This window comes from Lissotriton vulgaris, chromosome 11 (assembly GCF_964263255.1).
Source record: "Lissotriton vulgaris chromosome 11, aLisVul1.2, whole genome shotgun sequence".
NCBI lineage: Eukaryota > Metazoa > Chordata > Amphibia > Caudata > Salamandridae > Lissotriton > Lissotriton vulgaris.
Window position 1 is genome coordinate 359192301 of NC_141699.1, and position 16471 is coordinate 359208771.

The 16471-nt window shown below is 54.9% G+C and overlaps 1 protein-coding gene across 1 annotated transcript in view; it reads right to left on the reverse strand.

The window, feature by feature from the left end:
* SNRNP200 (small nuclear ribonucleoprotein U5 subunit 200) overlaps positions 1 to 16471 on the reverse strand; it is a 442987-nt gene that overhangs the window by 297262 nt on the left and 129254 nt on the right. The gene's annotated exons all lie outside the window — the stretch shown is intronic.

The following is a 16471-nucleotide window of genomic DNA, read 5'->3' on the forward strand; positions in this document are numbered from 1 at the left end:
CACTCCTTTTCCCATTGACCTGCCAAGTGGTCTCTTCACCCCCTGGGTGGATGGTGGTGCCTCGATGTCGGGGCCTGGCCAGGCCCGGGGATGGGGTCGATCCGAGGCCACGCGGCCTTGTCGTGTAGTGTCCAAAAATGGCGGCTGGGCCGGGGGCCGTGGTACTGAAAGGGGCCCGGGCCAGCCGATACTGGGGTGTTCAGGAGCTGGGGGTCCCGTTGGTGACGGGCCGTGGGTTGCCCCGGTGGGTTGCCGGGATAGTTCTCGTCTAGGACACAGGAGGAGCAGGGGTCCGGGCCCCGCCATGCGGGGAGGGATCGGTCCTGCCACGAGGCCTGTCCAACAACAGGTTTCAGAGCACAGGCCCCAGGGGTTTACGCAAGCACAGGAGGGGCCACAAAACAGCACCAAGCTTACACCTCCAGCGGCAGCCGGGTGCGGGATGTAAAGACAGCATTCGGCACCCAATGCAAGTGAATGGGGGAACTCAATTTCACTAAGAGGCTGCAGGCTCGGACCAGGAGGCTTTACAAAAGTGACCAATGACTGGGCAGGTAAGTTGAGCTGCCGGTAGATGCAGAGGCACCCTTGGCTGGACTCCAAAAGGTTAGGGGGCGGAGTATGCAGGGGTGCCTTTAGACATCGGGAAATCTTCATTGGAGCAGGTCGGGGGGGGCGGCTGGGGGCTTCTTCGTGGAGTCCAGGAGAGTTCAGTCACTGATGGATTAGAGGTCTTGATCGCTGGAGAGACTTCACTGGGCCGCTGGGCCACTCCAACCCGGCCTGTGGGTGTCAGGTGCAGAGTGGGCAGAACTCATGGTTCCAAAAGGCAAGGGAGTCCTTGTTGTTGGTTTCTTTGTGGACAGGGCAACTGTCCCCGGGAGTTCTAGATCTTTAGGGAAGGCAGGCAGTCCTTCCAGGGTTCTGGAGGTCTCTGGTCCTATAGGGCGAGTCACTGCTCGAAGCAGGTTTCTTCGAGGGCTGCAGACAGGCCGGTATGGCTGGGGCCAAGACGGTGGTCGTCTGGAGCCTTCACTGCTGACCGGCTCTTTGGTCCTCTTCTTCTTTAGGTCACCAGGAATCTGAGGATCAAGGTTCAAGGGTGCCCCTAAATACTCAATGTAGGGACATTACGGGTACTGGCAGGTAGTAGCCAATGGGCAACTTATCTTTACGATGACTACACCCTTAGTATGTCCCTTTGAGGAGGGGACATTCCTGTAAGAAAGTGAGTTTCTGTTGTGGTACCACCCCCCCCCCCCCCCACACTTTTTGCTGGATGCACTTTTGCCTTGGTGTGCCCTGGGTCCCTGCCAATCAGGAACCCAGGGCCTGTGTTCCTTCCTCAAGAACTGTAGTAAAGCCTAAACCCAATTGGCATCTTTGGCCTTTGCAGGCTGAGTGTCCTGGTGCAGAACTAAACTAAGAGTCGACATGGCACACATCCCTGTGTGCCATGCCCACAAACCCACTGCCCTGGCATACATCAGCCACCCCTCTAGCTGGGAGTCCTATGCCAGAGGTGTGGGCACAGGTGCATGAGCCCTGTGCCCCTCAGTACGCAGGGCCATTCCTGGGCACTGTAAGTGCAGTGATGCCATTAAGAGTATATGGTGCTGGGAGGTTGTCATTACGAACTCCACAGCACCATAATGGCTACACTGAAGGCTGACAAGTTTGATATCAAACTTCTCAGCACATTAAATCCACACTGATGCCAGTGTGGGATCTACTGTAACAAGCATTTGCAATGCAATAGGTCTCGCATTAGGAAAGTTTGAGCTATTGGTATTGTAAATGACACATTTTTTATTTATGTTTTGTTTTTGAAAATAGCGAAATTAATAGCTTTGTCATATACAATGCCAAATGTTATAACTTTCGCAAATGTGACACCTATAGCATTTGTAATGTAATATGTGTTGTATGTACGTGACTTACATGTATTGATATTACAAATAACAATGGCTTTTAATTTTTTTCAATAATTAATACTTAAATAAAAGTTATTGTAATTTATAATGGCAATAGCTTAAACTTTTGTAAATAACTTTTGTGAAGATTATGTTCAGTGTATATTATTGTGACGAAAATCCAAGAACAGAAGTAAAATATTAACATCTTTTTGCTACATTTGTAATAAAGCTTGAAACATTGAGAGAACATATTTGAACCAGGTGTTGTTGAATGGTTGCACAGATTGATGCTGTGGTGGCGACGAGTGATGCTGTGGCGTTCAGTGATGCTGTGGTAGCGCATAGTGATGTTGTGGTGCCCCTGAGTGATGCTGTGGTGGTGCGGAGTGATGCTGTATGCTATGGTTTTTTTTGCTATCCTATGTTTTGTTTTGTTATTCTATGCTATGTTTTGCTATGCTATGCTTTGTTTTGCAATGCTATCTTTTGTTATACTATGCTATGTTATGTTTTGTTGTGTTTGGTATGCTATGTTTTGCTATGGTATTATATGTTTTGTTTTGCTATGCTATGTTTTGTTGTGTTTTGTTAACCCCTTAAGTGCTGCCGACGGCCAATGGTCGTCAGCAGCGCTACCTCCCCAGTGCTGCGCACGACCATTGAACGTCCATTCAGCACTAGTTCTAATGGACAGCGCAGCACTGGGGAGGAATGTGTAATAGCAGCTATGAGGTTAAGCTATGCTATGTTTTGTTTTGCTAAGTTTTGTTATGCTATGTTTTGTTATGTTATGCTATGTTGTATTATGCTATGCTAGGTTTTGTTTTGCTATCCTATGCTTTGTTTTGATATGCTATGCTATGTTTTCTTGTGTGTTGTTATGCTATGCTATGTTTTGTTATGCTGTTTTGTTTTGCTGTGTTGTGTTTTGTTATGCTATGCTATGTTTTGTTATGCTATGCTAAGCTTTGTTTGGTTATGCTACGCTATGTTTTGTTGTGTTTTGTTATGCTATGTTTTGTTATGCCATGCTTGTTATGTTATGCTATGCTATGTTTTGTCATGCTATAATAGGGTTTGTTTTGCTATGCTATGTTTTGTTGTGTTTTGTAATGCTATGCTATGCTTTGTTGTTTTGCTATGCTATGATTTGTTTTGTTATGCTATGCTTTGTTTTGCTATCCTAAGCTTTGTGTTTGTTATGCTATGATGTATTTTGTTATACTATGCTATGTTTTGATATGCTATGCTGGTGAGGGTGTGTGTGTGAGGGTGAGGGGGGTGAGGGGTTGTGAGGGGGTGGGTGAGGGGGTGGGTGAGGGGGTGGGTGAGGGGGTGGGTGAGGGGGAGTGCGGGGTGAGGGTGAGGGGGTGTGAGGGTGAGTGAGGGTGAATGAGGGGGTCTGAGGGTGAGTGAGGGTGAATGAGGGGGGGGTGAGGGTGGTGAGGGGGTTTGAGGGAGGGTGAGGGGGTGTGAGGGAGGTTGAGGGGTGTGAGGGTGAGGGGGTGGGGGTGTGAGGGTGTGTGAGGGTGAGGGTGTTCGAGGGTGAGGGGGTGTGAGAGGGTGTGAGAGGGTGTGAGAGGGGGTGAGAGGGTGAGAGGGTTAGAGGGGTGAGGGTGGGTGAGGGGGGTGAGGGAGGGTAAGGGTGAGGTGGGGTGAGGGTGAGGGGGGGTGAGTGTGAAGGGGGTGAGTGTGAGAGGGGGGTGAGAGTGAGGTGGTGGGTGTGAGGGTGAGGAGTTGTGAGGGGGTGTGAGGGTGGGTGAGGGGGTGTGTGAGGGTGAGAGGTGTGTGAGGGTGAGGGAGGATGAGGGGATGTGAGGGTGAGTGAGGTGTGAGAGGGTGAGGGGGTGAGGGGGTGAGGGGGTGAGGGGGTGAGAGGGTGAGAGGGTGAGGGGGTGTGAGGGTGACTGAAGGTGTGTGAGGGTGAGTGAGGGTGAGTGAGTGAGGGTGAGGGGGTGTGAGGGTGAGGGGGTGTGTGAGGGGTGCAAGGGGGTGGGGTGAGGGTGTGTGTGGGTGGAGGGTGTGGGGGTGGGGAGGGTGTGGGGTGGAGAGGGGGTGTGAGGGGGTGTGAGAGAGGGGGTGTGAGGGAGGGTGAGGGGGTTTGAGGGAGGGTGAGGGGGTGTGAGGGAGGTTGAGGGGTGTGAGGGTGAGGGGGGTGTGAGGGTGTGTGAGGGTGAGGGTGTTCGAGGGTGAGGGGGTGTGAGGGTGTGTGAGAGGGGTGTGAGAGGGTGAGAGGGTTAGAGGGGTGAGGGTGGGTGAGAGGGGTGAGGGGGGTAAGGGTGAGGGGGGGTAAGGGTGAGGGGGGGGTGAGTGTGAAGGGGGTGAGTGTGAGAGGGGGGTGAGAGTGAGGTGGTGGGTGTGAGGGTGAGGAGTTGTGAGGGGGTGTGAGGGTGGGTGAGGGGGTGTGTGAGGGTGAGGGGGTGTGTGAGGGTGAGAGGGTGAGAGGGGTGAGGGGGTGGTGAGGGTGACTGAAGGTGTGTGAGGGTGAGTAAGGGTGAGGGTGGGTGAGTGAGGGTGGGTGAGTGAGGATGGGTGAGTGAGGGTGGGTGAGTGAGGGTGGGTGGGTGAGTGAGGGGGTGTGAGGGTGGGTGAGGGGGTGGGTGAGGGGGTGTGAGGGTGGGTGAGGGGGGTGCGAGGGTGAGGGGGTGTAAGGGTGAGGGGGTGCAAGGGTGAGGGGGTGCAAGGGTGAGGGGGTGCGAGGGTGAGGGGGTGCGAGGGTGAGGGGGGTGTGAGGGTGAGAGGGTGAGAGGGTGACTGAGGGTGACTGAGGGTGACTGAGGGTGACTGAGGGTGGGGTGAGTGAGGTGAGTGAGGTGTGTGAGGTGTGTGAGGGTGAGAGGGTGAGAGGGTGAGAGGGTGAGAGGGTGAGAGGGTGAGAGGGTGAGAGGGTGAGAGGGGTGAGAGGGTGAGAGGGTGAGAGGGTGAGAGGGTGAGAGGGTGAGAGGGTGAGAGGGTGAGAGGGTGAGTGAGGGTGTGTGAGGGGGTGTGAGGGTGTGTGAGGGGGTGTGAGGGGGTGTGAAGGTGAGGGGGCGTGAGGGTGAGGGGGCGTGAGGGTGAGGGGGCGTGAGGGTGAGGGGTGTGAGGGTGAGGGGTGTGAGGGTGAGGGGGTGTGAGGGTGAGGGGGTGTGTTAGGGGTGCAAGGGGGTGGGGGTGAGGGTGAGGGTGTGTGTGGGGGGAGGGTGTGGGGGGTGGGGAGGGTGTGGGGTGGAGAGGGGGTGTGAGGGGTGTGAGAGAGGGGGTGTGAGGGAGGGTGAGGGGGTGTGAGGGAGGTTGAGGAGGGTGAGGGGGTGTGAGGGTGGGGGGTGAGTGAGGTGGGTGTGAGGGGTGAGAGGGTGAGGGGGTGAGGGGGTGAGGGGGTGAGGGGGTGAGAGGGCGAGAGGGTGAGTGAGGGTGAGTGAGGGTGGGTGAGTGAGGGTGGGTGAGTGAGGGTGGGTGAGTGAGGGTGGGTGAGTGACGTGAGGGGGCGCAAGGGTGAGGGGCGCAAGGGTGAGGGGCGCAAGGGTGAGGGGGCGCAAGGGTGAGGGGGCGCAAGGGTGAGGGGGCGCAAGGGTGAGGGGGCGCAAGGGTGAGGGGGCGCAAGGGTGAGGGGGGTGCAAGGGTGAGGGGGTGCAAGGGTGAGGGGGTGAGGGGGTGCAAGGGTGAGGGGGTGCAAGGGTGAGGGGGTGTAAGGGTGAGGGGTGGGGGGTTGTAAGGGTGAGGGGGTGTGAGGGTGGGTGAGGGGGTGTGAGGGTGGGTGAGGGGGTGTGAGGGTGGGTGAGGGGGTGTGAGGGTGGGTGAGGGGGGTGTGAGGGTGGGTGAGGGGGTGTGAGGGTGGGTGAGGGGGTGTGTGAGCGTGAGGGAGGATGAGGGGATGTGAGGGTGAGAGGGTGAGGGGGTGAGAGGGTGAGGGGGTGAGGGGGTGGTGAGGGTGACTGAAGGTGAGTGAGGGTGAGTGAGGGTGAGTGAGGGTGAGTGAGTGAGGGGTGTGTGAGGGTGAGGGTGTGTGAGTGAGGGTGGGGTGAGTGAGGGTGGGTGAGGGGGTGTGAGGGTGGGTGAGGGGGTGTGAGGGTGGGTGAGGGGGTGTGAGGGTGGGTGAGGGGGTGTGAGGGTGGGTGAGGGGGGTGTGAGGGTGGGGTGAGGGGGTGTGAGGGTGGGTGAGGGGGTGTGAGGCGGTGTGAGGGGGTGTGAGGGGGTGTGAGGGGTGTGAAGGTGAGGGGGTGTGAGGGTGAGGGGGTGCGAGGGTGAGGGGGTGTGAGGGTGAGGGGGTGTGAGGGTGAGGGGTGTGTGAGGGGTGTAAGGGTGAGGGGGGTGTAAGGGTGAGGGGGTGTGAGGGTGGGTGAGGGGGTGTGAGGGTGGGTGTGGGGGGGGTGGGTGAGGGTGGGTGAGGGGGTGTGAGGGTGGGTGAGGGGTGTGTGAGCGTGAGGGAGGATGAGGGGATGTGAGGGTGAGAGGGTGAGGGGGTGAGGGGGTGTGAGGGTGACTGAAGGTGAGTGAGGGTGACTGAGGGTGAGTGAGGGTGAGTGAGGGTGAGTGAGGGTGAGTGAGGGTGAGTGAGGGTGAGTGAGGGTGAGTGAGGGTGTGTGTGTGGGGTGAGGGTGTGTGAGGGTGAGGGTGGGTGAGGGTGAGGGTGGGTGTAGTGAGGGTGGGTGAGTGAGGGTGGGTGTGTGTGAGGGTGGGTGAGTGAGGGTGGGTGAGTGAGGGTGGGTGAGTGAGGGTGGGTGAGTGAGGGTGGGTGAGTGAGGGTGGGTGAGTGAGGGTGGGTGAGGGGGTGTGAGGGTGGGTGAGGGGTGTGAGGGGGTGTGAGGGGTGTGAAGGTGAGGGGGTGCGAGGGTGAGGGGGTGCGAGGGTGAGGGGGTGTGAGGGTGAGGGGGTGCGAGGGTGAGGGGGGTGTGAGGGTGAGGGGGTGTAAGGGTGAGGGGGTGTAAGGGTGAGGGGTGTAAGGGTGAGGGGGTTTAAGGGTGAGGGGGTTTAAGGGTGAGGGGGTGTAAGGGTGAGGGGGTGTAAGGGTGAGGGGGTGTAAGGGTGAGGGGGTGTAAGGGTGAGGGGGTGTAAGGGTGAGGGGGTGTAAGGGTGAGGGGGTGTGGGTGAGGGTGGGTGGGTGAAGGTGGGTGGGCGAGGGGGTGTGTGAGGGGTGCAAGGGGGTGGGGGTGAGGGGGTGTGTGGGGGGAGGGTGTGGGGGTGGGGAGGGTGTGGGGTGGTGAGGGGGTGTGAGAGAGGGGGTGTGAGGGGGTGTGAGAGAGGGGGTGTGAGGGGGTGTGAGGGAGGGTGAGGGGGTTTGAGGGAGGGTGAGGGGGTGTGAGGGAGGTTGAGGGGTGTGAGGGAGGTTGAGGGGTGTGAGGGTGAGGGGGTGTGAGAGGGTGTGAGGGTGTGAGAGGGTGAGAGGGTTAGAGGGGTGAGGGAGGGTAAAGGTGAGGGGGGGTGAGTGTGAGGGGGGGTGAGTGTGAGGGGGGGTGAGTGTGAGGGGGGGTGAGAGTGAGGTGGTGGGTGTGAGGGTGAGGAGTTGTGAGGGGGTGTGAGGGGGTGTGAGGGTGGGTGAGGGGGTGTGAGGGTGGGTGAGAGGGTGAGAGGATGTGTGAGGGTGAAGGGGTGTATGAGGGTGTGAGTGTGTGAGGGTGTGAGGGTGAGAGGGCGAGTGAGGGTGGTTGAGAGGGTGAGTGTGGGGGTGAGTGAGGGAGGGTGAGGGTGTGTGAGGGTGAGAGGGTGTGTGAGGGGGAGAGGGTGTGTGAGGGGGAGAGGGTGTGTGAGGGGGAGGGTGTGTGAGGGGGAGAGGGTGTGTGAGGGTGAGAGGGTGTGTGAGGGTGAGAGGGTGTGTGAGGGGGAGAGGGTGTGAGGGAGTAAGGGTGTGAGGGAGTAAGGGTGTGAGGGAGTAAGGGTGTGAGGGAGTAAGGGTGTGAGGGTGTGAGGGTGAGAGGGTGTGTGAGGGTGAGAGGGTGTGTGAGGGTGAGGGTGTGTGAGGGTGAGGGTGTGTGAGGGTGAGGGTGTGTGAGGGTGAGGGGGTGTGAGGGTGAGGGGGTGTGGGTGTGAGGGTGTGTGAGGGGGTGTGAGGGTGAGGGAGGGTGAAGGGGTGTGAGGGTGAAGGGGTGTGAGGGCGAAGGGGTGTGAGGGCGAAGGGGTGTGAGGGTAAAGGGGGTGAGAGGGTGAGGGGGTGTGAGGGTAAAGGGGGTGAGAGGGTGAGGGGGTGTGAGGGTGAGGGGGTCTGAGGGTGAGGGGGTCTGAGGGTGAGGGTGTGTGAGGGGGTATGAGGGTGTGTGAGTGTGAGGGGGTATGAGGGTGTGTGAGAGGGTGTGTGAGGGTGAGAGGGTGGGTGAGGGCGTGGGTGAGGGGGATGAGGGGGTGAGGGGGATGAGGGAGTGTGAGGGAGGGTGAGGGGATGTGAGGGTGAGGGTGTGTGAGGGTGAGGGGGTGTGGGTGTGAGGGGGTGTGGGTGTGAGGGGGTGTGGGTGTGAGGGGGTGTGGGTGTGAGGGGGTGTGGGTGTGAGGGGGTGTGGGTGTGAGGGGGTGTGAGGGTGAGGGGGTGTGAGGGCAAAGGGGTGAGAGGGGGAAGGGGTGTGAGGGTGAAGGGGTGTGAGGGTGAAGGGGTGTGAGGGTGAAGGGGTGTGAGGGTGAAGGGGTGTGAGGGTGAAGGGGTGTGAGGGTGAAGGGGGTGAGGGTGAAGTGGGGTGAGGGTGAGGGTGTGAGGGTAAAGGGGGTGAGGGGGTGTGAGGGTGAGGGGGTATGAGGGTGTGTGAGGGTCAGAGGGTGTGTGAGGGTGAGAGGGTGGGAGAGTGTGAGAGGGTGGGAGAGTGTGAGAGGGTGGGTGAGTGGGTGAGGGTGGGTGAGGGGGATGAGGGAGGGTGAGGGGATGTGAGGGTGAGGGGATGTGAGGGTGAGAGGGTGTGTAAAGGTGAGAGGGGGTGTAGGGTGTGTAAGGGGGTGAGGGGTGTAAGGGTGAGGGTGGGTGAGAGGGTGTGTGAGGGTGTGTGAGAGGGTGTGTGAGGGTGGGGGAGGGTGTGAGGGTGGGGGAGGGTGTGAGGGGGTGTGAGGGTGAGGGAGTGTCAGGGTGAGTGGGGGTGAAGGGGTGTGAGGGTGAGGGGTGTGAGTGTGAGGTTGTGTGAGGGTGGGGGGTGTGAGGGTGTGAGGGTTAGGGGGTGTGAGGGTGAGGGGTGTGAAGGAAGGTGTGTGAGGAGGTGTGAGGGGGAGGGGGTGTGTGAGAGTGAGGGTTGTGAGGGGGAGGGGGTGGGGTTGTGAGGGTGTGGGGTTGTGAGGGTAAGTGTGTGAGGGTGTGTGGGTGTGAGGGGGTGTGTGAGGGTGTGAGGGGTGTGAGGGTGAGATAGTCAGGGGGTGGGGGGGTGAGGGTGTGGGTGGGGGTGTGAGGGTGTGGGTGAGGGTGTGAGGGAGGGTGAGGGGGTGTGAGGGTGAGGGGGTGTGTAAGGGTGAGGGGGTGTGTAAGGGTGAGGGGGTGTGTAAGGGTGAGGGGGTGTGTAAGGGTTAGAGGGTGTGTGAGGGTGAGTGAAGGTGAGGGTGGGTGAGCGTGTGGGTGGGTGAGCGTGTGTGAGGGTGAGGGTGTGTGAGGATGAGGGGGTGTGAGGATGAGGGGTTTTGAGGATGATGCCACACAGCAGACATGTTGCTGGACCCCTGGGTGGAAAGCTCCCGCTCTCCTGGACCTGCAACAATGAACATCCTGGGACGAGGTGCCAAGTCTCCTCCCCCAGGATGGGCAGGGGAAGCTTCAAGGGCATTCCGCCTTTGTGTGCTTCTCCAGACCACTTGCTGTACTCAGCAACTGGCCCCCACCAGTTCTGACCCCCACTCTAGCAGGAAGACTGGCGGGAAATCCTACGTCAGACAGGAGGGTGTGCCAGCCTGTGCCAACTCCACCACTCAGGTGGAAGAGGCGAGGTGATGCACGACCCCGGGCTCCGGCCATCTTGAAGATGGGGGAACCCTGCCCAATCACAGATAGGCTCCTGCCCCCCTCGCACAGGAGAGGAGCAGGATAGCCTCACCCCAGGACAGGTACCCATAGGTCCCTGCCCTTGCCCTACCTTCAACGCCCCTAAATTTAGTATTTAGGGGCACCCTGAACCTATTTTCACAGATCCAGATTCCGAAACAAGAAAGAAGAACAGCTGCTAAAAAGAGGAACACACCAACTGATTTGGCCCCAGCCCTACCGGCCTGTCGACCCTCGAACCTCCTCCTGCTAAACCCCGGCGTCTCCAGTGGTCATTAACCTCAACAAGCACTGGCGTTGCCAATAGGTCTCGCAGTAGGAAAGTTGGAGCTATTGGTTTTGTAAATGACAAAGCCCTTTATGTTTTTAAAATGAAAAAAAAAATAAAAGGCATTGTTATTTGCAATTGTAATAGCTCCAACTTTCCTACTGCAAGACCTATTGGCAACGCCAGTGCTGCTTGTTTTCTTTCATTGTCTCTATGTTGTTGCCTTTATGGTGTCTAGTTTGTACTTTTGTAATTTTTGTTACTGGGTCTTGAAGCTTGGCTTATGGCACTATAATTGAACATTATAAATGAAACGAAACTAAAATCTGAACCATTTGTTGCCTTGACTCTGAAGAACCGACGCCAGCAGGGTGAACGTGACACAACGCACTGCTGTGAACATGGAACCGACAGGTTTCTGCAGCAGTGACTCAACCCTCTGAGCTGCCTTGCCATCTAAAAGGTTAATGTTCTCATAAATTCCTGCCAAAGAGAAGACACCCTGTGGAGTTTTTGACATTTTAAATGTAAAAGATATTGACTGAAAGAGTAGGCAAATAAGTGGCCTCCCTACTGTACCTGGCCGAAGGTGAACCGCTTCTGGGCGCTACTGCGTGGATTAATGCTCTAAAAAGGTGACACAACTTCGGGACTGAAATCGTAAGTGCGAGGCTCATCACACCTGGTCAGTGTGCATCAGAACCGGTTCGATAAAGAACAGCGTTGTGCTGCGCCATGAACGACTATATTATGTCAATCAAAATTCAGCATGAATCACAGAGACGGGGGCTGAGCCGCCTGTCGTGACTTGGGAGCGGGGGTCAGACGGCATGGTGTCAGAAGAGAATTATCAAAGATTATGTCATTGAATGTTTTCTAGATTTCCAAACAAGGCGAGAGGGGCGTCTAAAAATATTAACGAAAAGAGTAAACACCTCAAGAAAAGGTGTGAGGAAATCGGGTGGGAAAAGGAAAAGATTTAAAAAAAAATCTTCCCTTGTATGATGAACCACGTTGTCCTCTTTACCTCGAAAATGTCCTAAAGTGTTTTTTTTACGTCTAGTCCTTTAAGCACTTTTCAAGTCCCCGTGCCAGGATGCACAAGGCAGGTCCGACATGATCTTACGTGTTTGCAGAGAGGCGCCGCGGCCCCCCGTGAGACCTCGGATGTACACAGCGATTTTGCGGAGCAGAGCCATTCTGCGCTTTCTAATCCTCACAGGCATGGCTCCGTCAACAAACGAGGTGCCTCTTACTGGCCACATGAATATTCCTCACGGGCATGGCTCCGTCAACAAACGAGGTGCCCCTTACTGGCCACATGAATATTCTATAAGCCAAAGGCATATTACACATTAAGAAAATACATAGCAGCATCACTGTAGGAAAGAATACTTTTCATGCGCACAATAATGCATCGCGTCGCTCTCTGTCTTTGCACATGCCCCCCCATAGTAAAACCCAACACCAAGGTCAAACTCCATGCACAGCTCCAGCTCACCTGCAAAGTGGGGTCGAGTCACAAAGGTCAGGAGAGGGGTGAGGGGATGAGTACGTTACACATGGTAAATTACGCATCTGAGCGTGCCTGGCGTAAGAAGTTTTCACAATACCGTGACTGGTAATCCCTTGAGGCTAGTTAAGGCAGCATCCTCGGCGCTATGCATGAAGAAAAGGCCCGAAAACTGTCCTTTAGTGGTTGAAGAGCGCTCCAGTGGCAAGGTCGTATTTTGCCTGGCGTGATGAACACCTTGGCTCTGTTCTTGCTGATTATATTCGTGCAGCTCTTTCCTAAGAGACCCGCCTTTTCCATGAAACGTAGGCATATGTACAGTATGCACATAAAACGCGCCCGTATGCTGAGACAATGTACGCAAAGCTTACCTTACACATGCCTAAGTTCATTACTGGTGCAAGCTCACACTTAAAATTCAAAAAGCACAATCAATCTGTTACGTCGACCCTTTTTAAACTCGATGAATCAATGCACTTCATTCCGTTACCCGTGGTATCTTTGCCAGGCCCGGGCCACCATGATATATTTATTTATTTATTACGGGAGCTATGTAGCGCCAACATCGCCACTTGGGCAGCTCAGCGCTTTACATCACACATGGAGAAATGAAAATCCCGGACCGTAAGAGAGAATGAAGGCGTTAAGCAGGCTTCATTTCTGCATCGGGTTTCTCAACTGTGTGAATGTTAAAGAAGCATTTGTCACATGTTCGGCCTTGTATTTTTGCTAATTATTGCAGCGCACTTATGTATTTATCAGTTCACTTATTTCTGAAGCACATCTTTACAGCACTGAGTTGGGGAAGCAGCTTAGTTGTTCCGGATGTCTGTTATTCGACTTGCAAGTAATTAAGTGCAAGTCTCAGTGTTACAAAACGGGAACTCTACCTAAGAAGACTTTAGCTGTTGGTTTACCCACAGTGTCAGGGAGTAATACTATACGTGAACCACTTACTGGTGGGGAGGGGCTGATCCCGTGCACGGGATTGGCAAACAATAATCGGTTTTGCATCTCGCATGACTCGAAACAACAACATCTCGTGCTCATTTACATCGCTGACGCAACTTCTTAGAGTAGCACGGGGGGGAGGAGAATGAAGACATTACCTTAATGCACATTGCCTGCCACATGATGTTTTCTCGGCGGTCTTGCCAGACGTACATGGGCAATCCGTGGGGGGGAGAGCGGAGGGGGGTGGTGTGTGGGGGCCGGCCTGCCGGCTGGCCAGCCTTGATTAATTAGGGGAGGAGAAGCCGTAGAGCGCACGCTGGGCGAAGCCCTTTGATGTGCTGTGCGGCCGTGAATGCGCGTGCTTGTTTGGTCACGTGATTCACGTGAACTTCAAGAAAACCGCAGGAACAAAGCCCTTGGTTTGACGAGGATTTTCAAGACATGAATTCTCGCTCCGCTCAATGCGCTTGCGCGCATTGATAGGTCGCGAGACCTAAAAACCCCAGAGGACCTGACTGCCTTGTGACTCTGACTACCTGGGTCTCCCACGAGCAGTGGTACTGCTCAAAGCAAGTAACAAGCCCTGGCATCAGCCCGGAACCGCGAATCCTCCACACTCTGCCCCCGCCAAGCCTGGCCTGTGCTGGAGTGGATCAAGACCCTGAGGACGTCCCCCCAGCGATTCGGACCTGGAATCCAGTGCCCAAGGACCCCTCCACAACGACCCTGACGACGCCTGCAGCCTCAGGACAAAGGACCCTTCCGCCAGTGAACAGCAGGGGGTTAGATTTCCCGACCTCAAAAAACACCCCTGCATCCGGAGCCCCACAGCCCCCTTTGCCCAACTCCTGGGTGCCTACCTATCCTCCAAGATCCCAACTTACCCCTCGAAGTGTTGGTTGCTCCAGAAGATCCCGCGTCCCCAAGCCTGCAGCCTTTGTTCCCTTTTCAAGATCTCCACTGAATAACATTGAGCGCCCGACGGCTCAAAAGCACCCTGCACCCAGCCGACCGAGTGCCCCTGTACCCTATTCTACTTCCTCATTTGCCCTGAGCAAGTGACCAGGAGCCCAACTCCCACAGCCGTGTGGCCTGCTAGCCAGCAGCCACCATCAACAGAAGGCCCCCTGCCTCTCATTGGATAACATTGGGCCTAACTACTTCTGCACCCGGCTGCCCCTGTGCCGCTGAGGGTGTACCAACTGTACCTACCTGACCCTGGTGGACCCCTGAGTCTATGCCCAGAACCTTAACTTCACCAGTCGAGTACTCGCCTGAAAACCGATGACTCACTTTCCTGCCATAGGATAACATGGACTGGTTTGACTCGAAAAATCTAAGTGTGAAGTTTTGAAACTTTAAAGTATCCATCCAAAATCAGCCGAATAACGAACTTCGAATTACTCACCTGTGATCAGGAGAGAAGCCAGAACTGAACCGCAAAAGTTATCACAACCGTGTTTGCTAGTAATCTAAATTTCTTCCATAGGAAACCATTGTCTGTTTTTCTGTGAAATTTTTTCTGTCAACTTTTGAAAATTACAAATATTCCTTAAAAATCGTTCCAACTACTAAAACGTAATTACTTACCTGTCTTAGGTAGAGACCCCAGTGCTGAACCTAGGAGTCCAGTACTGGATTACAAAAGTAACGAGAACCTACTTTACCTGTGCTTTGAATTTCCTTCCATTGGATAACATTGCTAGTTTTTCACTGAAAAGTTTTCAAATGTCAACTTTTAAAATACCTTTATATTCTTTAAAAACATTGCAATAACTAAAACGTTTTTACTAAACTGTTTTCAGCTTAGACCCCAGGACTGAATCTAGGATCCAGTCCTGAAGTTAAAAAAGTAATCTATAAAGTAATCTGCTGCATTTATGTAGAAAAACCCATTGAGCTCCATTGTACCTATTGTATTTACAAAGTTTATTGCCTCTTTGCAAAGTGATGACCTGAGAGTACTCATATTGAGAAAAGTATATTTTAACACCTTGGCTGCTATGGCTTTTCCCCACCTGTGCTGGAAGTTGCTATATTCCATGGATCATGACGAGCTCAGCTCGTCATAAGCACAGCTCCAGTGTGCCTCATGAGGAGCTGAGCTCGTCATGAGCAGCGAAGGGGTTAATACCTGTTGGTTCTAAAAATAAAACAACTATATCTTTTGATATAAAAACAATTGGAATGAAGTTGCACCACCAGGTACAGTAACAAGCACTGTACACTGAAAGCAAATGAAGAGAAAGAGCCAAGCAACGCTGTGAAAAGCAGCCGTGCAAAAGCGAAGGCAAAGCCCTCCCCCAAGCAAACTAAATATGCCAAGGCAGACGACAAAGCCTGCAATCACAAGATTCGACCATGACGGCAACAAAACCTGAACCATAGAATAAAAAATAAAAAAATCACCAAAGGGTGGCAACATTAGGCATGCCGTATTCTTTGTAAGAGAACTATTGGCGGGAGGCCCAGAGAGGGAGACCCCAAGCCAATTGACCGTAGTAGAATCAAAGATCCTAAAACAACGAAAAAGGGAGGGAGAGAAGAACGCTAGAAGACCCCACACTGGAAGAACCACAGTCAGGGTGTAGGTATGTAGGAGGAGACATGAACCCTGTGCCCCATTGTGAGAAAGTGCCATCTTTCTTGCATTGGTATGCCCCCACTTTTTCTGACTGCTGATGTGCTTTGACTGAGTGTGCCCTGGGCTCCTGCCAACCAGATACCCAGGGCCTGTGTTCCTTCCCTAAAACTGTGTTGAAACTAAAACCCAATTGGCATCTCTGGCCACCTGTCAGCCCCTAGTAAATGGTACCCTAGGTACCCAGGGCATGGTGACCATAGAAGACCCCTAAGAGCTGCAGCACTTATTGTGCCACCCTTATAGGGCCCTGTACCCTGGCACCCACACACTACCTTTGCAGGCTCAGTGCCTGAGTACATAACTAAACAAAGAGTCGACATGGCACACATCCCTGTGTGTCATGCCCACAAAGCCACTGCCCTGGCATATATCAGTCACCCCTCTAGCTGGGTGCCCTATGCCAGTGGTGTGGGCACAGGTGCATGAGCCCTGTGCCCATACAGTACCTAGGGCCATTCCTTGGCACTGTAAGTGCAGGGATGCCATTAAGAGAATATGGTGCTGGGAGGCCGACATTACAAACTCCACACCACCATAATGGCAACACTGAAGACTGGGAAGTTTGGTATCAAACTTCTAAGCACATTAAATCCACACTGATGCCAGTGTGGGATTTAATGAAAAATGCATCACAGAGAGCATCTTAGAGATGCCCCCTGAAACCTAACCCCAATCCACGTCTGCACTGAGAGGGTGCTTAGGCTGCCACACAGCATACATGTTGCTGGACCCCTGGGTGGAGAGCCCCCGCTCTCTCCTGGGTCTGAAACAATGCACATCCTGGGCGAGGCGCTAGGTGTCCTCCCCCAGGATGGGCAAGGGGAAGCTTCAAAGGCCTGCTGCCTCTGTGAGCTTCTCCAGACCATTTGCTGTATCCAGCAACTGGCCCCAACCAGTCCAGACCCCCACTCTGGCGGGAAGACTGGCGGGAAAAACTACTTCAGGAAGGGGGGTGTGCCAACCTGTGCCAACCCCACCCCTCAGGTGGGGGAGACGAGGTGAAGCCTGACCCCGGGCTCCGGCCATCTTGAAGATGGGGAGCCCTGCCCTATCACAGCTAGGCTCCTGCCCCCCTCCCACAGGAGTGTACCAGGCTAGTGGGTCTACCCACCCGAGGACAGGGACCTATTGGTCCCTGCCCTTGCCCTACCTGTAACGACCCCTAAAATCAGTATTAAGGGGCTCCCTGAACCTTCCTTCCTCAGATCCCAAAAAGAAAAGAAGAAAGAAGATCAAGAAGAAGACGACCCGCTGTGCAGCT